Below are 23,650 nucleotides of genomic sequence, written 5' to 3' on the forward strand. Positions count from 1 at the left end.
AAGCCACTCCCTCCACTGAATCTGTGGTAGAAAGTAACCTTCCTGGCAGGGTTGTGAACCATTCAGAATTGAACTGAAAATGCCTTTTTAAATTTTGAATGAATTTGAAATGATGGAGCAAACAGAATGGAGAATTCCAATTAGAATTTGAATGAACTAATCTTCACAAGGTTTTTGTTTATACTATTTACACTCCCGTGCAAAATTTGATATTGGATAAAAGGAAGAAACATGAATGAGCAACAGTTTGTAGCCCATGGTAAATTAATCTGAATGCACAAAAAGTCAGATGTTCTTCCCTGACAGAAGATGCTGCCTTTTATTTGACAGGAACAAACAACTGTGCAAGTTCAGATGGGCAGCACAAGTTAGTGAGTTCAGCTACACAACACTGTAATATATTAAAACAGTGAACCAAACACAGCGATTGCATTTAGAAACATCCAAATGAAAGTTTGAGGATGACAGACAGACAACTGAAATTGCAGTGTTATTTGATTGTCTGAAAATGGCTTAGTTTCCACAGTAAAAGCCAGACATCACTTTAGATGACTCCAGGGGCTAGAGCCGCAGTGCTAAGGATGATGTAGAGTTTATGTGGCCCAAACGGGGGAGCCAGGTGCATTCTGGACTTTAATAGATAGATAATAATAGATAGATTCCCTTGATAATGAGATTCAACTGGCACTAAAAAGGCAGCCGCCATTGGCGTATATGCCCACCCGTATAGCCGTATATTTGAATAATGGTCCTGTGATGTAACAGGCGGCCAGCGTTAAGTAGGTTTTGTGAGGAAAGCCTCCCTCATTTAAACACTCTTGTCCACCGTCAGCCAATCAATTTTTTCCACTTAGCCTTGCAAAACTGGATAATGATGGGCCATCCCATCACCTGTCTGTGCAGTGGGATATAAAAAGAGCTGCTCCCCACCGCATGAGGTCTATGAATCATTTACTGCACTGAGGCATGAAACTTTAGCGATAAAAAGACTATGTATCACATCCTCATCTAGAGGAAATTGATGTTATAGATTGATAGAAGGGTTTTCTCAGATAGAAGGTTGTCTTTTATCAATTTTCTTGGAAACAAAAACACCTGGATAAGCTGTTGCTGCTATAAAATGTAATGAAGTAGTTTTCAGCTGGTGGGCTGCAGGTCTATTCTGGTAGAATCATGGACAGCATGTGAAAATACATTGCTAATTGCAAAACAGAAAAACACAGCTGATCATAAAACATGCAGAATTAGCATTGAAAAATAAATAAATAGGATAAATTTGTTGTTTATGTCAAAGGCTGTGTGGCATTTATTCTTTTAAATAATACTGAATGGTTACAAGAAAGCCTCTGCGTATTATTTATTTATTTTGCAAGACATACCATAGGAATAAATTGGGAATATGTCCACAGTGTGATTTTTTATTTTTATTTTTTATTGGTCCTTTAAATTGTGCTCATAATTGATCAAAATTGATTGGATATTATTCTCATGTAGGTTTGAATTAACTGTGAAATTGCAAAGCATTATGTCTGCCATTTTTCTAAAAAGAAATAAATTTACATGTCATTTAAACACTGCAGAAACTGGAATGAAAAAGGAGAGGAAAAAACTAATTTGATAGTTATTAAAAGTCAATGATGAAAGCAAAACTGTTCTACAGTACAATCATTATTGTACTGTTATTGTGAACTTTTACTATTTTAACACATAGATCTGCCAGAAAGAGTAAAAGCATAACTGAGAAAATGGCACATGGCAACAGTTTCTAAGGTAGGATTGGTCAGTAATATCTTTAAGGCGGGGCCTAATGAATAATACGAAGACATAAGTTCTGTGTATATACTGCTAAGGAAAACCGGTTGAGAACCACTGCTTTATTATTTTGTATGTGCTTAGTGGAATATTGAAAGAAAATGAGTGGGAACTATATATTATATTTGAAGTCATTTAAAAAGGCAGTCAAACTTGTTTCTTGTATTCCAGCATTCATGTTCAGAAGGTTTTTGAACTAGCCAGTGCATATAATCCTTGATGCAAATCATAATCACTTCTGCAGCATGTATGATGCTTGGTAGTTATGCTGTTCTTGATACACATTAGGTTTTTGTGTAAGCATGTTCCTGTTGAAGAGTATTTGAGAGACACAGCAGTATCTGTTGTTGTTTCTCAGAGTCCGGAGGTGGGGTGCAATAGTAAATCCTGTCCTGCACACTTAATTTTGCGGCCAGAGCCAATGACAGCTATAAGGATGAGTGTTGGGAAGAGAACTGAGCATGACTGTAATCTAATTCTTAGTCAGTTACTGTGAATGTCAGGAAGCAAAGATGATTTTCTCTGAGGACAGGGAAGAAAAGGCCAATCTGGCGCTACTGAAGGTGGACAGGGCTGAGCTACTCAAGATGGTGGTCCAAAAGACAAATGGTTTTGTCTTTCACAGACAATATAAATGTTATTCATTTCCAAAGGTTATACATATATTGTAAATGTATAATGCACCTCTCTCCACATGTTCTCTCAGCCAGTGAAGGCCAGGCTCTTGCATTTGTGTATGAATAGCCCTTTCAGTGAAGCATTTGCTTGACTGAGTTTGCTAGGATAAGAGACACTGGGTTGATTCTGCTTGCGTTTCCCAAGTTCATAGATTTATAGATAGATAGATAGATAGATAGATAGATAGATAGATAGATACTATTTCTATTTTTTTTCAGAAGATAATAAATTCAAAAATAAATACAAATAAAATCTGCATTTGTAGCATGTTTTCATACTTTTTGCACCCAATTATACATCCATCTTTGTCTCTGTAAAAAATACCCACTTTGTGATATGGACACCATAAAATGAATCATTACACAGTAATTCAAAGATAATACTTTCTCCATCTCTCTTCCCATTCCAGTACAGGAGTTCAAAACTGGGAATTTAGCCAAGGGTATCTAATACAAAATGCTCGATGCAACTCAATGGAGACCTCTGAGCGGCTGAGCGGCTCTAAAATCCTTAAAGGTCACCCGCACTTTGAAATAATTTATTTGAATATCTTTTAGAGACGCTGGTGAGGAAGGAGGTCTGCAAGGGATGTTATAATCTCTTCTTTCATCCTTCTGCTCTTCAACTGTCTGCAATAGGGAGCTGTGTGACTCCTGTAGTATAGAGGAAGTGAAGCAGAGAAATTCTCACTTCCTTTAGGTACAGTAACTCCTCAATAAAGTCACCCAATTTATTCTGAGGCTATTTTTGGAATAATGCTAATAATAATAATAATAACAATTATTATTATTATTATTATTATTATTATTATCATTATTATTATTATTATTCAAAATTAATAATGAAAAATGGAGCACAGATGCTCCACTTTAAGTACCTCTCGGAAATATACAATTTGAAAAAAATATAATAGCAACAACAACAATAATAATAACCATCATAATAATAATAATTCCCAGTTTCTTAGAGAGCAATTTATTTTATTTTTTCCCTGGATATAGGAAATTTACAGTATTACTAACAAGACTAGTAGTTTGTTTGATAGGTCATTTATTTACTTAATTTCCATTGCTTAATAGAAGTCACAATTCAGTAAAAATGATTGGGAAGTGAACTGAGAGAATAACAATTAGAATTTCAGCACAACATGTTGCTTTGAAGGTGAGAAACCCTCCTGAAATGTCTTATAAAATTCTGTTTACATACATTATTAACTTCTCAAATCTACATTGCAAATATCAGACAGCAAGCGCTGGTAAAGAAACACCAGCGTCACACATACATTATATCCCATTAACCCCGTGAAGGCTTTTTAATAAAGGCTGAGGCTGCTGGTTGCACTTCTTAATGCGATGGGGGTCATTCCGGATTGCTCCGCCAAGCAATATTTCACCGGGAAGGCTCTATGAAGGTGTGCTTTGTAGGCAATTATTTGCCTATTAATTTTTAACTTTGTCCCTGCTGCTCAGTAAACAAACATAGGTGCCTAATGAAACATACTGGTTCCAACAAATTTTTTTTTTTTAATAAATCATTCAGGGCAAGCATATGGATTATCCACGGTGTGTTTTCACAGCCTCCCGAGAGCATGCTAAAATTTACACAACAGCACTTGTCCCCAAAAGGCATCTCGCAATCAATATGCAGGAGCATGCTGTTTGGAAGGCCCAAAGGAACATGAAGCATGTGTATAAAATCAGCTTGGGAGATCAATCCACGGCTCTTCACCCTGAAGATGAATATACAAGTAAATTAAATAAATAAACAACCTCTGAAACCCAAATACTGCCGCTCAGAAAGTTTGAATCAGTGATAAGCATCTTATCTGTGCCTTTAAGTTCATCATTTGAATGCTAATACACTCACACATTTCTCTCTCCGCACAGACACTGGATCGCAACAGATGGCTCTTATGATTTGGACTCCTTTATTACTCCTTTATTAAAAAGGGACTCACAATTTACTCTCTTCTCCTGTGTCATCAGCACTGTTTGCGTTTAATCATGTGCCATAAATTGCAAGTGTGGCAAATAAAATTAACAGGCACGCTGTGAAATGTCACACCGGCCCTGTCGTCAGGGTTAATGAGCGTCTTTAAGTGGAACCGTGCGAACGTCACACCAATCTGTGGGACATCAGGACCCTTCTCCCCCCGTCCCTTGACATTTCCATCCCTTCGAATGAAAAAGCTGAGAAAACGTTGCCCGGTCTTGCTGGGGAGGCTGTTAACCTTTCCCGATGCCTTATTCGGACCACCAAGGCCAGTTCTGTTCATTATCTTTTCCTTTAAAATTGTCAGATGATGTCCTTTCAGACTGAGGCCTCTGGCCGTAATGTCACCACATGGTCAGTCACTAATCACCACATGCCTCAGCTTGACAGCTGTATACGGTACAGCCTGGTAGATGGTTATGGATGGGGCCAAGCGTTACTCTATCATGTGAGAGACAGCAGTATGGGAGTATAATGATGGAGAGGGGTTTCAAAACTTTACCATGTCTGCTGACCCTGAGGTTAGCAACATGGAGGTCCATGGCTAGATGGCTAGCATGAGTGACAGACCTCATAAATATAACTGATTATGGCCTGGGTCTTTTTCTTTATCTTCTTCTTCTTCTAAACAGATTATTTTGCATATAACTTTAAACAGCAATGTTAACTACCAGAATCAATTGTAAAGCATTTGTATCTTTTTGGGCTTTCAGTGGATTCAAGCATTTACAGTATAATATTTAATAAAATAATATTTAAAGCTGCAGTCCGTAACTTTTTTTGGTTTAAAATTATCCGAAATCAATATTTGAGCAAGTACATAACCAGCCAGTGTTCAAAACTAAACTTGAGCCTGTTTCACTACAGTTAGCTTATAATAATGTTTTCTAATTTGAGTGGTACGGGTAGGTTTTCTTGGGAAATTCGAGTCTGCTGCTGCGTCATTACGTCACATCTGTAAACATAAAGAAGTTGTCCTGGCTAGGGTATCGTATGTGAGGATCCTGCAGGTGGCGGATCCTTTATAGCCTTTTCTCACAGCAGCTAGAATAATTAAATGTATCATTTTGATGGTGGATAGTAATCCAGAAAGGTTTATGTGTTTATCAAACACATGTGAATGAAATTAAATTATATTGCAGTTTTAAATGTGCTTCTGATTACAGATAGCCTGGGATTAGCCTACGCAATATTTGTATTTTAAAGACAACCTCTAATTTAGAGATTAGACTGTACAGAAATTGAAATCTACACGCTAATACTATACTCTAAGGTTGACCAGGAATAGTTGGATATTTGATGCTTTGATAGGAGGAGCCTGATTCGACTACCAATCTTACAGTCGAATATTCGTGGGGGGGTGGGGTTAAGATCATGTCATTTTGGCTATATGGGGGTGTTCAAATGTCTGATTTCACATAGAACTACTGGTTTTTAATCAATGGGATTTAACTCATCATTTATCACATATAGAATACGATTCGTTATTTATACATCATAACGTTAATATTATGACTTATAGGCTACCGGCACAAAATGCCCAGCATGCACAAATGTGTCCGTGCCACTCTGAATGAACTCCTTTTGTGGAAGCATTCCTTATGCAACAATTTGCAGAAACACGGCAAGTAAACTAAAAATTCACAGCATTTTATTTTAATAGTGTATACTGTATATACACACGAGATATATATTAAAGCTCCAGTATGTGACTTTTGTAATTGACCACAAGAGGGCGCATTTCCAACAATAACAAAGGTGAAGCTTGATGACGCTATGAAGCAGGTGACGATGGGAGATGTCGTTTTTAATGCGTTTTCACCATAGCAATGTATCTAAATTGGATAAACGAATCATGATCACGGATGAGGTAATTTATTCGTTTTTGTATTACCTGTATATATGATCGTATTATTTTTATGTCATCATAATTAATGAACTGCAAGGAACGTGAAATGTTATAATATATTATCCCGTTACAACTTACAGCTATTTGTTAAATGATTTGTTGGGTTAATGTTGTGCAGTGTTACGTGTTTATGGTTAATGCCGTTTTGTTTAACGTGCTCAAACCAATCGTTCTAAAAGTCAATTTGAACGAACATTTGCAAGTAATGACTAAATATATTTTTAACAACACACATCCGATTGTATTTAATTGTACTGCCATAATCTCGGTCACCACACGTGATAAAAATCCTTACCTTAGTACAAAGAGCAATATAACTTACGTTTTACTGGCACTTCAATACTCGCCAAAGAGTTATCGTGATCCATAACAACGACAACCAAACCATACGCGCGGCTATAACATAACCACCACTTCCGCATTTGACCATGTGATATTCCGGTGGTCTACACCGGAAAAAAAGTATAGAGCGGACATTGCGTCACTGAGAGGCGACATATTTTTTCCGGGACGGCCAGTTATTTAAAATCGGAATTTCTCTGAAATAAAAAATCTTTGGAGACTTTTGAGATATTGTAAGTACACAACTGGAGGAAATATATCACACTGTGCAAGTAATTTTCGGAAATTTTATTACAAAATTCCTACATATTGGAGCTTTAACTGGCTGAAATGTTTTGAAATCACTTGTACCCTACCTGATCGAAAAAAATCCAGTCTTTCACTCTGCTGTTAATTTGAGTCTTGATAAAGTTTTAAATCCCTGCCGCCAAGATGCTCCTCTGGATTATGGGAAGTGAAACTAAAATCTATAGGGGTGGTTGGATTTATTCATGCACGTTAAAATATTTATTTGAAGCTTCTTTCTTTACATATTCTTATTTACAGCATTATTTTAATAGGCTGTATATTAACTTATTGGGAGAAAACCTGCTGCTTCATTCTACTGGTCATCTCCAGTGTACGCAGCTCAAAACAGAAATGCAGAACATTAATAACTACGGTCATATACATAATGTTATAATGAGAGCACTATTGTAAAAAAAAAAAAGAAAAAAAAAACATTGTGAATTCTTAGGGTTTCGCTGACGTTTAATGTTAACTATCTTTTAATCAAAACATAAAACGTGGGGTAAATGACCCTGTTTGTATCTGCAATGCGTCTGTTACACATTTTCCCTGTGTGTTAACGTCAGTAATTATGACTGTTGAATGTCTGACTTGACTTTTGGTAATGTATTTACATTAGATTGATCTGCTCTGGAGCTGAGCCGGCGCATAACCCACACAAGGAAGCTAATTCCGCAAACAGCTGCAATTGCAGGTTTTTAAACAGAGATGGCGACAAAGAGGCAAAACTTATGGACTGCAGCTTTAATATCAAGTGCCTTGGTAGAAAGAATAGGGCTTTTTCATGTTAGTTTTTAGCAATTTGAGTGAGTGAGTGAGTGAGTGAGTGAGTGAGTGAGTTACAGACATATTTACTGAGTTAGTTAATAAATGAGATATTTTATTACCCTTGAGCAAGGCACCCCTCATGATCCATGTAAAATAGATAAGAGTACCATCAATCCAGATGTCTTTGTGTAGAGGGTCTGCACCATTTCTTTGAGATGTGTGCAGTATATGCGAAAACAAGCTGACGCTACCGAACGCATTAAACCTTAAAAGAATTGAATACAAACTGAGCAGGTTAATGAACTGTTGTTTTTTGAGAGGACTGTGTCGCCTCTGCGTTGGCCGTCCATCATAGTGAGTTATGGACAGCAGTGCATCACAGAGGCATGACAAAATGTAGGCAAGGGCAACTCCCTGCTTTTATTTAATTAACTTTTTATAACCTGCATAAATAAGGGACCTGTTTAAGAGTGCACTGCAGGCAGAGCATGTGGCTTAGTGCTTTCCCTACTGCTCACACCCTCTCTGGATGCTCATCACACAAGGGCAGAGGAGCACTTCTACTATTTAGTAATGCAAAGAAACAAATCTGAACCGCATTGAAATTTAGGGCACAAAGTTACAAGGTGTATTGCAAGTGGTTTCAGAAACCAAGTTTACATTGGATATTTTAATTTGGTCACTCTGTACTTTATGGTTGCTCTGTAATTTATATATATATATATATATATATATATATATATATATATATATATATATATATATATATAATCATCGTCATCATCATCATTATTAATAAACTTTCATTTTATGGACCATGGTTGAAGAACACTGAATTGTCCTGAATATCGAATACAATTTTATTTTTAATTCAGTAAATTCCACTTCTATCATTTCATTTCAGCTGTGGGGTATTTTACTAAAAGGAAGTTAATGAACTCGGGTTGCCACCCACCAAATTGGAACCACTCCTCTTATATTTTCATCAGAAATCTGAGGATTCTTTTTGAACATCGAAACTGATACATATCAGCTAAATCACCTTCACAATGTTCTAATGGGACATTGTCTTATACTGAGCACCAGGACACACTCTTACGGCTGTGCTAAGTCTTATTATAGCTCTGTAGGTGCGTTCCTAGCCAAGATAAGGGCTAAATCAGGAGAGGACAACAGCTCGAGTATCAGATCTCTAAAGTGACTCTTCCGACCTACGCAAAGAGTCTCAGAAGGTGGGAAAAGAAGTCAATGAGCTTTGGCACCATGCCCTTCACCCTTTCTCTCCTGTAAGTCTGTCTCTCTCTCGCATTCTCTGTCCTTTCTCTCTCTCTCTCTCTCTCTCTCTCTCTCTCTCTCTCTCTCTCTCTCTCTCTCTCAGCTCTTTCCTTGCTTTGGTCGTTGAGGCCCATGTCAGCCATTAATCACACTTGGGCGGTAATGGTGTCTCCTTGTTTTACTAGCCACAGTATGAAAAAGTAATGACTCTTCCCATCTGTTGTTTGGTCTTGTTGTTCAGGTTTTGTGAGCGTGTGCCTACTGAGAAAGAAATACAGAAATATCTATATTGTGAAACTCACTTGTTTGTTTCCTCCTGGGATCTTTAATAAAACATCTGCACTTAACAAATGTACCCTAGTGCTAAACATCCGCCACATGCTGCATCTATAATCACTCTGTGCTGTTGATACTATTTTTTACACTTCAACTATTACAAATAATGACCTTCCCATCCCCTTCCAGCACAAATTCAATATAGATGCAGAATCATTATCATCCTAATATAGAAAATCATTTCTATGATTGCATGAGACATTTAGTGTCCACAGCATACTTAAATATTAATTTAAGTTCTTGTTTATTGCAGTTGGTGCAGTGGACGACACCCTGAACAGTACATTTCAAGCGGTTGAGATGGTTAACAGACATTTTCCTGTTGATGTATGGAGAAGGAACGAGGTATGGGGCTTAAAAAAATAATTGATTTACACCTCTTGAAAAAAAGAGACCTAAGGTACTCAGAGACTGTCGACAAACCATCTGTTTTCTTATATTGAACATGCATATCGGCTTTGTTCCAAAACCTGGCGAGGCTGTTTTCTGTCTATTGCCTTCTAAGGCAGCATCCTAACTGAAATGGAACCTGTGATTAGATAAATTTGGAAGCAGTTCTGTGCATCAAACATAGTAGCTTAAGACTAAATTTGCAGTTGATTCCAATAGAATTTGGCATTACTATGTTGCAAAGCCAACATGTATACACAAAAATTATGAATAGTCAATATTAATCATATTGCACAATTTTTACTCTATTTTTGGTATTGGATTGATTATATTTGTGATCTGAATTTCTCTCACTTTTTTTTTTTCATTATACATGCTGCTCTGCATTATGTGATTGCATTCTCTTTGAAACATACATGCAATGCTGGCTTATTTTTATTTATTTATTCATTTGTTTATTTTATTTTCAGACAATTTCTATATTACACTGTACATTTCAATGTGGTAACATTACTTGAAAAATCGTGAAAATTATTGCCTCAGAAAAATCTATTTAATGTTACTCAATATATTCAAATTTACTCAGAAGTTAGCTTATGAAAACTTGAATATACTCTATAATTTTTTTTGAGGCAACAAATTTGCAAGATTATTATTATTATTTTTCCAAATAAAGTTAATTGAAATGTACAGTGTAGAAAGCAGCATAATCGTTTTGTTACAGCCTTACCGTCATGTTTAAAAATGCTAGCATTTTTAGGAGTTGGACTCAATTGTTCTAATTTCTGAGGCTAATGTTGTACAGTTCATTCTAATAGAGGTAGAACTGCTTTGAGTGAAGAAAATGAAAATGAAAGCAAGGTATAGTTTGTTAAACTTTCCCTGTGTCTTATTGTATTTTATCATTCTCTTATCTTAAGTTTTATACACTACCACTTAAAAATGTTTTTGAAAGAAGCCTCTTATGCTCACCAAGGCTGCATTTATTTGATCAAAAATAAAAACTGCACATAGTGAAATATTAGAATTTAAAATAATTGTTTTCTATTTTAATACATAACCTAATAATATATATTAAATCAATCCTTTCAGAATAAAAAAATATTATTTTTATGTCTTATTTACTAAAGTAGAATGATACTGTATTATCTTAATAAAATAAAATAATAAAAATCCTGTCTTTCTCTGTACTGGCAAAGTTACTGAATATCAAATAGGTGTTGGTCATTTTTAAGTGTGTGTTCATGTAAATGATCGGTTATGATGACAAGCAGAAAAGTTTTCTTTCTGAGTCCCACCGATATGGCACTCCTTCTATCTCCCATCATGCATTGCTGTCCAGGGAGGCGGCCCATCTTCCCTCTCACTGTTATTCAATAAAAGCCCCTGACAGGTATGATCGAGAGCCACTCAGTGCTGGAGCAGGACCCTCAAATATGAGGGGAGGTATAAAATACGAGCACCCTGACAGCTTTCTTGCCAATCCAAATTAAAAAAAGCTGGAGTGCCTGGCTTCATGCTGCCCGCAACGGTGTGGCCGTATTTCATGCTGGCTGCGAAAACGCTCTACACATCCTCCATCCGCCGTTGACAGGGCTGGTAAATCTGGCCTCGTTTGGCCCAGTGTGTAAACAGTTATTCATCTTGTGGCATGAAGCAAGGGACAGACCTCTGCTCATCTTGCAAAACTGTAGGCATCTCACAGATTTGTGTAAAACCAAATCCATTTGGTTGTTCACATTTCACTAAATATTGAAATATTGAAAAGTTTGGCATCATATCAAAGTTAACAACTTGTGTTGTGTTTTAAATTCTGGTGGGCTGGGGTCTGTTGATTAGATCGGCCAGCTTATTTTTTTTTATGGTCAACTGGCTGTGTGGCTAAACCAGCGGCAAACTAACATGGAGATGGATGCTGCTGTTTTCAGCAGGTTAGTATGTCCATTTAAAGCCTTGTCTAAGCAGCTTGCTAATCCACTGCTGAACTTTCAGAAAGGGTGACTGAACTCGACATCCCAAACTGCAATTAAACAGCGTACCGATTAGTACCAATAATCATTCACTGTGTGTATTGATTGCAGAGAGCTTGTAGCAGAAGAGCTAACTGGGGTGACGACAGTGAATAAAGACTTTTTCTCCCGTTTTCAGCTTTATGTAGCTGCTATAAACATCTGCTAGACATTTTTGTGTAAATCTGTGCAAACTCAATGCAGCATGAAACGCAATGCACATCCACATGTTGTCCGTAAACAACATTCGGGGTTCAGAAATTTGTGCAGGATTTGTTAAGTAGAGCAAAGCTAAGCTCTCATTTTTAGCTAAATCTAAATGAGCCTCCCTTCTGTGTCTCTCATTAAAAACATTTACTTTTTTCTTTCTTTTTCCATTTGGTTGACTCTTTTATCCAAAGCCACTTACAGTGTCTTCAAGGTGTGTTTTATGTGTTATGAGTCATTCCTGTTAGACAGTGTCTTTTGAATTTCTTTAACTTTAAAGAATTTAATATGCTTGTGATCTTAAGGAATTATCTCATTAGAAAGGGTATTAGCAGACTTTCAGGAATATGCTTGTGTTAAAACACTTTTTATACTTAATTTGCCATTTATTTGCATAATGGGATTTCCAGGATCGACAAAAAGAGCTAAGTTTGCCATTGCTTAGTTAAGGACTGACAGTAAAATTATTGATCATTTTTTGTAATTTCACTATTGTCATAATGGTTTTAGTAATTTTATCAAACAGGATGGAATGTTTTAGAATTAGAAAAAAAAAAAAAAAAAAACTAATACCACATAACCGAATCAAATCAATTGCTAATACAAATGAATGCTTGTGTTCTTGTTTTCAGGCAAAAATGATGTCACTTCTTTGAGGATGATGTCATACGGAGCATAAACTGATATTAAAAAAGACTAAAGGTTTGTTTAAATCAAGTATGATACTGTAACTATGAAGAAAACTATGTTAGCATAACATTCTTTTTATTATAAGCATATGCACTCACTGTTATGTTGTCTGTCGCTTTAAAATTTCAAGCTCTGTAAAGTCTGATTGGCTGTTTTTATTGTTCAGCAGCTGAAAAAAAAAAAAAAAAAAAAAAAAAAAAAAAAAAAAATAACCTTCTGAGAGTGATTCCAGCTATTTTTTTTTTCTTTATATTATAAAACACTTTATATTATAAACCCTTTATGTATAAAATTCATTCATTCATTCATTCATGATTTTCATGATAGTCCAGATCCCAGGAACATTAATTTCATTGTAATCAATAGGAAAGTACGTTTTCTGATTTTTGTCTAGAAAAATTGCTTTGTTCTAGTGTGTTGAGAGCTGAAGTGAGATGCTTAGTGTGACACTGGAGATTAGGCACAGAAATCGCAAGACTATGAGAAAGCAGAATTAATAAGAACCCAAGGTGTGATGATAACACTCGTCAACTAGGTAACATCTACATGATTGACAGTCATTAAAATGTCACCTCCACTCAAATGATTCATATGAAATCATTTTGTGTTTGGAAATGACAGTTGGAAAGAGACGGAAAGGGAATTTAGGTAAAATATGTAGGGAGGGGAGTGGGTGGAAAATGAGGAAAGAGTTACTCACTGGGAGAGGAAAAAGAGATTAGATAATAGGGTAAGAAGGCAAGAGAAAAATATGAGGAAGATGGAGAGGAGTGAAGAATGAGGAAAATGAACTTGTGTGAGATAAAATGAAGGATGGATGAGAATGAGAAGGAGAGAAACTGTGGCACTCTCAAGGACAAACACACAGCCCGGAAACTAAACATGCTTATACAAATGATTTGTCCTCCTATTAGCTTTCATGAGTGTCACTTACGTAGCAGCAGGCAAAAGACATGTAATTTCAAGACCCTGGAACGTGATGGGGGAAAAAAGTACATTTCAATTATGCTGCTCTTCAATGTGCTTTTTTTTTAGCTGGGTCTCTCCATAAAATACTTTTCCGGTGTGGAATGAAAATGAATTAACACTTTGCATTTTACTAAACTATAACAAATTACATTTAATTAATTCTTGTTGCTGGTGTACCAGCATACACTGTGCATCTGTGTGGTCAATTAGACGTCAGTTTTTTCAGCAGTCCTAATGTTGTTTCCATGGCACTAAGCCTCCAATGCTCCAAAGCTGAAAGAGCATTTTTCAGACGGGTGTTTTCCAAACAGGGAGGGAGGATGACTCCCTCTCCTTGAGTCCAGCTCAGATCCAGCACTGTCACTAATTAATGCTGACGCCTGTTTCTCACCTCAGAGAAGAGGTGCTTTATTATAGCAACTGAAAAATATATTGCATTATTCCATTTCAATGTTTTTTTTCTTCTGCATTGATTTAAGATTAAAAGCCAAAAGAGAAGCTGAAGCTTTTTTGTTTCCAAAACAGATTTAAAGAAAGTCTCTTAGACAGGGGAATGTATGCTCATGCCCCAAAGCTATAATATATATAAATATATAGTGATGACTTTGTTAAGAGATACATGGAAAAATGAGAAGAAACAAACAAATGAATGACTAAAATATAAATCAGCTCGAATGCAGTGAGTAATGAGCTGTGAGTAATGAACAATGCAGCCTTCAGTTAACAAGAGTTTTAAAACAGACTGAGGAAGAAACTAGTCTTTGCACATAGCTTATTTAGCTTCATGTATGCATTTATTTAGTTTATAGTATTATGTGTAGAAATTATTAGTGTGTGTGTGTGTGTGTGTGTGTATATATATATATATATATATATATATATATATATATATATATATATATATATAATAATTGTATATTTATTTCTTTATCTATATTTCTTTAAAGTTGTTTCTTTCCCAAGATTGTCTATTTGCAATCATTTTTAAAATGCTTGTTCATTTTGTAGTTGTAGAATTTGTAAAGTAGTGTTCATGTGTATGCACACACACAAGCAATTTTTCTTACAAATTAATTACGAACATTAATTAAGATATCAAAGTTTTGACGTTGTTACCTTTTTTCTACACTAATGAAAATGGTTAGGAATAGGAGATGAGTTCTAACTTTTCAGTGATACTGATTTCAGTATACTGAGAATAGTACGTTGCCACATCCTAGAATATCCTTCCAACTGGTTTGCTCAGTTTTTTGAGCGGCACACCAATCGTTTCTCTCTTTAGTTCCACTATTTCTGACATATTGCGAGGGAATAGGTTTCCTCCCTTAATGGTTCCTATATATAATAAAAAAGAAAGCCTTTTTTGTAATGGTGATTTATAACAGTTCAGCACAACTATAGCACTATGACAAGCAGGTCTGGAGCGCGTCTGGCCTGGGCTGGTCTGGGACTGGATGATGGAGGGGTGGAGGTGGAGAGGGACATACATCACTGCCGCTGATTGGAGCAGGTACAGCAGCAGCTTCAGTAATGGACATAGAGCAAGAGTCTTACTTTAAACAGTATGGGCTAATGATGAGCAATTAGTCAAATGAAGCTAATCTGGGGTTAAAAGACATGGGCTGAGGACCATAAGGGCTGAAGCTGAAGCTGACATCCAGCACAACATCAATAAAATATTTTTGAATAAAAAGAATTAATCTGTATGGGCTTAGTTGTCCAAATACTTTTTGGAGCCACTGTATGTATAATGATGTTGTTGGTAAACCATCCATCTTCCATCCATCCATCTATCAACAAATTATGTTGTTTATCTAGCTGTATTATCAGTGTACAGACTAAATCTGGCAGTTCTTGTGTATGCTGGTCTAAGGCAGTGTGAGTGTGTATTTTGTGTGTGTGCATGCATGTGTGCAAAGTAGTGAATATGCCTGGAGGAGGCCTGTGCTGGACCACTGAGCAGAGCATTGAACTCCTGCCATTCTCATCATGTTCTGCCAAAATTCTGACAAAGTTTAGCTTCCTCATACAGAACTTCACCTGAAAGAGCACTGAGAGATTCCACTGAGACAACAACAGTTTAAGAATTCACTCACAGCAATAGAAGACTCTGAACCTATAGTAAGCATAATTTTATTACATTTTATTAATTTTAGAATATTTTTAACATGCATGATGACTGACAAACAGATTTTTGTTTTATTTTATTTTACTATTCTTTACTTTACTTTACAAAAAAGCTGTATAATGATTACCAATTTAAAAAAAATATTCTCAAGAAAACATGTTTTGATTTGAAATATTTTGGATAGATAAGGGGGAATCCATCAAAAAAGATCTGCACTGTGGAAATGTCTTGCAAAATTTGCATTCCAGGGAAACAGGGAATTTTTTTTGACAGTTATTAAGTTACAAATGTTATTAAGTACCTAGTGACAAAACAACAGAAACAAAAATAACAGCCATTCAATCCTAACAAGTGAAATAATTTAAAATTCTACCAGTGGTCACTTAATTCGATGCTGATACAAGGAAACTAACTAATGTTAAAAATCTAATATTTTATTCAGCATATTAGACATAAATGATGGATAATAGGAATGACACCAGTATGATCCCCCACCACCTCATGTTCAGTCTTTGCAAAGAAAGTCGAAATTAAAGTTCTAAAGATAACTGTAAAATTGTGTTTTCAGGTTATATGCGTCAGTCAGGTTTTCTAAAACAGCTTGTCAAATGACTGCTTTACATCCACTGTGACCTTCCTGTGCATAATTTTAAGATTACAGTGATTGTCTGCTGTTTAAAGACATTACATGATGTAGCTCTGAGCACCTGAAGTGTTTCTCAGACCAGAAACATTTTGTGCTCATTCTTTTTTCAAAGAGTTGATGGATTAAAGATTTGTCATTTATTTAGGTATCATGAATCATTCTGCTACTTTTGCTGAAGATAGATATGCATTTATTTCAACAAGTGCATAGATAAACAGTAATACATAAAATTAAAATTTCAGTTTATTTTATGAACCGAAAAGAGGCATTTTTAAGGATAGGACAATTGTACTCTACAGTTAACCCACAATATGAAGAAAAGCATGGTATTTCACATGCAACAAGGGTGTTTGCATATATGTTCAGCAGAAAAAAAAAAAAAAGCCTTTTTAATTTTCAGTCATTTTTTTTTTTATTTTGTATTTTTTTGCACAATTTTTTAGATAAACATTTTAGCACAAATTTTAGAGAATTTTTTGAGAAAAGTTTATCCATCCATCAATCAATGGCATTCACACATTAGCAGCTTATGTATTTAGTGTCCAAGTGTAATGGAATTTATATAATTTATTATTGTTCAAAAACAATATGCAAACCTCCTAACCTTGGTGACTATTCAGCTAGGGGCATGTCTTTGCTTTTCCTAAACAAATGGTGCACTTGTGAAATACAGGTACATGTAAACATTACATTTTGAGTTACATCACTTTGAATTCTGGGTATGTGGGTTTCTTTCTGAAAGCATGTTCTTGCTTTTAGGTTTGTTTCACAAGTGGAGTAGCCATCAAAAATAAAGGCTTTTTTTATTTATTGCCTGAACTTTGAAAACTTCTTTGGATGTTTTCTTTTGTTATATCCTGTGACTCTACAAAGAAACCTGACCTTCCTTTTAAGCACGGTGCAAAAAAGAAGAAAAGCATTAGTGCCTACACAAGTGTAACAGAAGCTCTGTTTCAAAACCTGAGCTCCCTATTCAGACAGCATTTAAAGGGATCATAGACGTGCTCCCAATGTGAAGGCTGTTCCAAAAGGTAGGCAATAATCTTATATCGCTGTCTAAGATACTTTGTTTAGACCAAAATCTAAGACAAAATTGTATTCAACTTATATTTTATTCGTTACAAAAAATAACTTAATGCTACAACAGTTTGTACATGTATACATATAGTTTGATCAAATTTAGTTTTCTACTGTTTTATAATTTTATAAGACATAGTGAGAATAAATTACATAATATGAGAGTTATTTTTAATGATATTTTTGTGAATCGCATTTAAAAATGCCAGTGAAGATGTTCCCTTTGAATACAGCTGCCTGTGTACACTGTGGACAACAAAGCAGCTCACTAGGTTTTGAGACAGAACAAGGGAATGTAATTACCTTTTTGGTGAGTAAATCATAGAGACACACATTCCTGTAGTTCCATGCCAATTTAACATTGTCTGCACAATGCTGTACAAAGCAAGAAAGTCCTTATTAAATTACTGCACAGTGCTGCCGAAAGCTGGAAACCAGATGTTTCTAGTGATCCCATTAGTTTCAACTCTTCACTCTCCCCTTGTGAGTGAAGCCTGAGGTTTGACTTTGATTTGACGCTTTTGTGACGGTAGCATCACCTGGGAGCGGTCCCTTGGGTGTTGCCAGTAGGATGTAATGTGTTTTTTGCCTGGGTGAAAAATGGCATTGTCTCTTTTCAATTTGGGATCCCGATCCCTGGTGAGAGGGCTTGTGCCGGCTGTGAGAAATGAGTATCTCCGGCTGGTGCATTTGGCCTTTGGAGGAACATCAGGGCAGAGAAAGTAGTGAGCTGAAGACATCTGCTCCACCTCTATTATAGATTTGCTTAAATTTAAAAATCAATCCTGCATCAGTTTTCTCTGTTTTGTTGAGAAAAGTTATACAATCAAGGCAACACGATCCACAGAGTTTGAGTTCTCTCTCTCTCTATTTTTTTTTGTTTGTTTTTGAAAGAAGACTCTTATGCTTGCCAAGGTTGCATTTAGGCCTATATGATCCAAAATACTGTAAAAATGTAATTTTTTCCTGTGATGGCAAAGTTGAAATCAGTCATTACTCCAGTCTTCAGTGTCATTTGAACCTTCAGAAATTATTTTAATATGCTGATTTGTTGCTCAAGACACATTTCCTATTATCAGTGTTGAAAACTGATGTTCTGGTTAATATTTTTTTGTGGAAACTGTGATACTTCATTCATTCATTCATGCAATGCATTATCCATTATTTAAAATGGATATATATATATATATATATATATATATATATATATATATATATATATATATATATATATAGTGAAAAACTTTTGATCAATTTAATAATTTCTTTCTGAATAAAAGTAGTTTTTTTTTTTTTAACCAGCAGTGTGTGTGTGTGTGTGTGTGTGCGTGTGTGTGTGTGTGTGTGTGTGTAAAATCCATTTACACAGTTTCCATCAAGGCAGCACTGTGAATATGCCAAAACAACAATGCCACTGATGCTGCCCTGGTTATTTAGAGTCATTTACAAAAGGTAAACATTGAACCGTCGGCTGCTTTTCTGACCAACTAATGGACTAGTAAAAATGCATAGTCATCTAAGCACTACTGCACACATACACAAGTGCGGAAAGTATTAAATCTACATAATTTTGCAGTGTTTGCTAGGGGTTTTTTTATTTTATTTTTTTAACCATTTAACACTTTACAGTGCATATTATGAAGAATGTGGGAGGGTTATTTGCCAATATTGCAGCTCTTTGGATGACTCTGAACTTTGCATTTGTAACTTTTCTCCACAGAAAGCAATTATTCATGATTTTTATGGAAATGTCACTCTGGCCATCTGTTTGTCTTTAAAGTCATTAATTCTACTCCTGCTGAAGGTAGATACATTACACTATACAGCTGTCAGTGCCACTAGCTTCATGTTTACAGTTTTTGGGAAAGTAAATAAGTAATGAGCATTTGTAATTTATTGTGCTTTGAGGCATTTAAAGGGAAAACAAGTTCCTCTAAGCATAATGACATCTCTCATTCTCCCCCCAAAAAAAGTGTCAAAAATTGCCAACTGCTATTTTTTACGCCTCATTACAGTGTGCAAACAAAAACACTCAATATTGTTCCTTTGTTTCTGTTGAACTAAAGAGTTTTTGTTGCATAAATCAATATTTATTTTGCAGTGAAGTGGCAGTCTTAATTAGTTAATTGATGTAAGCTATCACAAACAAGCATCTACTGTGATTAAAAGTGCATCTAGGCAATTAGTGGATGTTACAGGAAGGTGACAGCATTGAAATGAAGGTAAATTGCGATGAGCCAATAACAGCACAGGTGCTTTGGACTCATTTGATGCACTTGATGTCAGTCAGAATAACATAGTGACCGTGCTTCAAAATGTTTTTTTTTTTTTTTTCATTGGAAATGAATGTAACAAAGTTTAGTGGGACCTCCCACATGACATGTACTCCAGCCTCTGCAGTGATCTTGCATACAGTGTGATGACCTTGAATCACAGTGATGTTCCTAAGTACACTGGGAGATTCTACAGCATATTAAACTCTTTTATTGTACAGTATGGTAAAACTTTAGACAAACAAGCCTTTTCCATTGATGTCTATTAAAATTGTCTTATCTGAATGTATTCTGAGTAAATACGAGCTTTGCATTGTCAATATATACTGCTAATATTTAATTAGAATTTGTTTTTGTTTTTTTTTAAGCCTCTTAAAAGCAATACATTGATTGATATTCAGAATTATCATTAGTCAGATTCATTTATAGGTGGTCACATGGCTTTCACAGCTCAGGTGATTGGCTCATGACAGATTTTTAAATGTATAAAGTGTTTGACGTGAAGCTGCAGTTGTGGGATGTTGTCTGATTGTTGTAAAAGATCTTGAAGAAATGCTTCTCAGGTTGAGAGTATCATCTTCAGTCTGATCATTCATGTTCAGCAAGATCTTGGTTTGTCGTCTGTCTGCCAATCTGCTTCAGCCTCCTCAGTAGACATAACAGAATATCGCCAGACGTGGTCCATAGTGTTAAAAGCCATGACATCTGGCAGATATAGTCCATAGTGTCAGATGCATAGTAGCATACAGTGACATCCAAGACATGAAATGGACATAAAACAAGTGTGGTTTCTTTCTCGATATTAATCAAGCTTTAAATTAAATGCCATAAACATGTTTATAGCAATGAAATCTGCTGCCACTGTTGTTGACTGTTTTGGATCAAATTGAACAAACTTCCAAGTAACATTTTAACTATATTATTTTAAAGAAAATTATTTCTTTGAATGTTGCAATAATGCCACAGTGTGTCTTTGTGGTCAAACATTTTAATAACAGCCCATTCGGTAAATCATAGATAAATATTCAAAATGTTTTATGATGTAGTCTGATGAAACTTTTAAGAGTGTTACATAAGTGAGAGGTATAGGAATATTCCAACATCACAACACTTTCACCTAAAACCATAATATGTATAAATATTGTGGTTTTTAACAGGGGAAAAATGAACCAATACCAAATGCTTGGGCCTCCTAGGGTAAAATATGCTGAGAAGCTGTACTCTATTCAGGGTTTTCTTCACTTGCAGGTGCAGTCTAGTATTTGTCATGTTGTCACAATTTCAAGTTGTCAGTTATCACTATGTTTGACTAAACACATGTACATAAACAGATCAGCAGTTCTAGTTCAGCAGTCAACAATATGCTACAGTTGAGCCCCCTGGCAGACACTTTCTGAATAAAGTGTTATGTTAATGTGTGCTTACGGAACATGATTTAAATGTACAGCATTGCATCTATTTTAAAAATGAGGGATGCTGTAGTTACGGTACCACACCGGTATTTTTAAATGTATTGTTCTTGTTTATTATTAGATATTTAATTGTACATGTTAATTTTAAATTTAGATCATTTTACACTCACTTAATCTTTATAAACAATTTAATAATGCTGTTTATCCATTTTTCATACTGTACATTTTTTTTTTTTTTTTTGGAAAATCCATTTCAATTTCATAAATGTGTTTTAAAACCTGGCTCCTAGTTTCTGTCTGGTCTTTGTTGCTCATTAGCTGGTTGACCAGCAACCAGGAACCGAAAAAAAAAAGATTTAACATGTTAAATTTGTATGACAAATTGATTTGTTTCTGGTCAGAGATGGTCTAATGATCAGTATGGACTAGCTAATGACCAATTTGGATAACGTGGAACCAGCTAGGATGTCTCAAACCACAACTAGCAGCCTAGACTGGATTTTACAGCATGGGAAATGAGGTTGAAGTTGTTTATGGGAACTGGCAAGTTATTTATTTAGTAGTTTTAGTTTTGAGAAATAAGAAATAGACAGGTGTTTCCAGAAAACCTCCAACAGCTTAAAAACCGACCAGAATTAGTTGGAGAGAAATGCACATAAAATGAAAATAACATATTAATACTACATAATGTCTTGCTGATATAAATATCCATTTACTGTAGGTGAGGAAACTACCTAAAGCAAGACAAAATGTTCAGTTGCAATCTTTTTATGCCTCTCATCTGGAAATGAAACAGACTCAGGTCAGCTTTGTCAAATTGTAAAATAGTTTTGACACTTTGGACCCAAGAGTCTGAGTCTTTTGGAGATGAAGCGTTCTTCACCACTCTGGTTATTGGGCGGTCCGTGGGTGAGTGTCATCAGTCATTAGTTCATAAGAGGAAAAGGGGAAGGTGGTCGATATGGCTTTCTGACTTCCTGTATGAAAGGTGGCGAGGACGTGCGTATTAGATGAAATGTTAGCATAGTGATTTCAGGTGTGATCCTTCAAAACATTATGAAAGTTCTATCCATCATTCAGGCTGGGAGGTCCCAATAAGGTTTCCTGAAGGATAAAACGGTATTATCTATATCCACTAACCACCTGACCCTTGTGTAGGAGCCATTAGTCATTTCCTCCCTCTCCTTTCTGTTCTGCAAGCACAAACGAAGGCTCTTGTTGGAGCAGCACACTTTACTAAAGCGCCGCAGCACTATTATTGGAACAGACTCTTTTATTTCCACCGTTTCAGACTCATTATTCCTCAAACTAACAGAACACCCACCACTTCCACTCTCCTCTCGTCTAACTTCCTGTTCTTTTCACCAGCTACTCTCTCGAGACGTGGGGGACTTTGAAGGTGTCTCCTGGGATAAGCTTGATTTGGAGGGAACGGGACTGGCGGATTATCACACTTTGATCAGTGTTTCCTCTTTCTCCTGTTCCTGTGAATACACACGCACACTCCTTCACGCTAGTTTAAACACTTTGCAATGAATGTCCTCTGAAGGGGCAAAGAATTGCTAAACGGATGCTTTTTCATAGCTCTTGAGACTCTTCAGAGAACTTGGAAAATTGTAAAGTTCCTTATGAGAAAAAAATAATTGTTGGCATATTTATAAATTAACTTTTAAAAATTTGGGGATTTTTAGTTTTTTAATCAAAATACAGTAAATGCAGTAACACTGTGAAATTACTACTACTACTTCAATTTAACAATAAATGTTTTGTATTTTAAGTTGTTTTAAAATCTCACTTATTTCTGTGATTTCTGTGATGGCAGAACTGAATTTTCAGCATTTCGTGTCACATGATCCTTTAGAAATAATTCTAATATGCTTATGTAAATAATCACTTATTTTATTTTCTTATGTGCCCTCCAGAAGCTTGCATTCTGCAGGTAAACTGCACATTACAGTGCCGTCCCAAAGAGACACAAAATCACCTTTTTCCCTTCCTGGTGGAATGACCAAAAAAAGTGGCTAAAGACACATTTCTTCCATTTACACTTGACCCTCTAACACTAGCTCTTTCTAGTCTATTTCTATTCAGTCTACTTGTTTTCTTTTTATTTATCACTGTATATATAAAACAAAAAACTTGACCTTCTAACACTAGCACTCTTTATTTCTATTCTACCTACTTTTCTTTTTATTTATAAAAAAGACACTTGACAAACTAGCGCTGCCTATTCTGTTTATATGCTATCTGCTTGTTTTCTTTTTATTTATTATATAAAATGACCTTCTAACACTAGCATTCTCTATTCATTTTATATTCAATCTTGTTTTAGTTTTTTATTTAATAAAAAAAATTGGACCCTCTAACACTAGCATTCTCTATTCTTTTTCTATTCTATCTACGTTTTCTTTTTATTTATTGTAATAATAATAATAATAACTTTGTTATA

This window comes from Cyprinus carpio, chromosome A12 (assembly GCF_018340385.1).
Source record: "Cyprinus carpio isolate SPL01 chromosome A12, ASM1834038v1, whole genome shotgun sequence".
Lineage (NCBI taxonomy): Eukaryota > Metazoa > Chordata > Actinopteri > Cypriniformes > Cyprinidae > Cyprinus > Cyprinus carpio.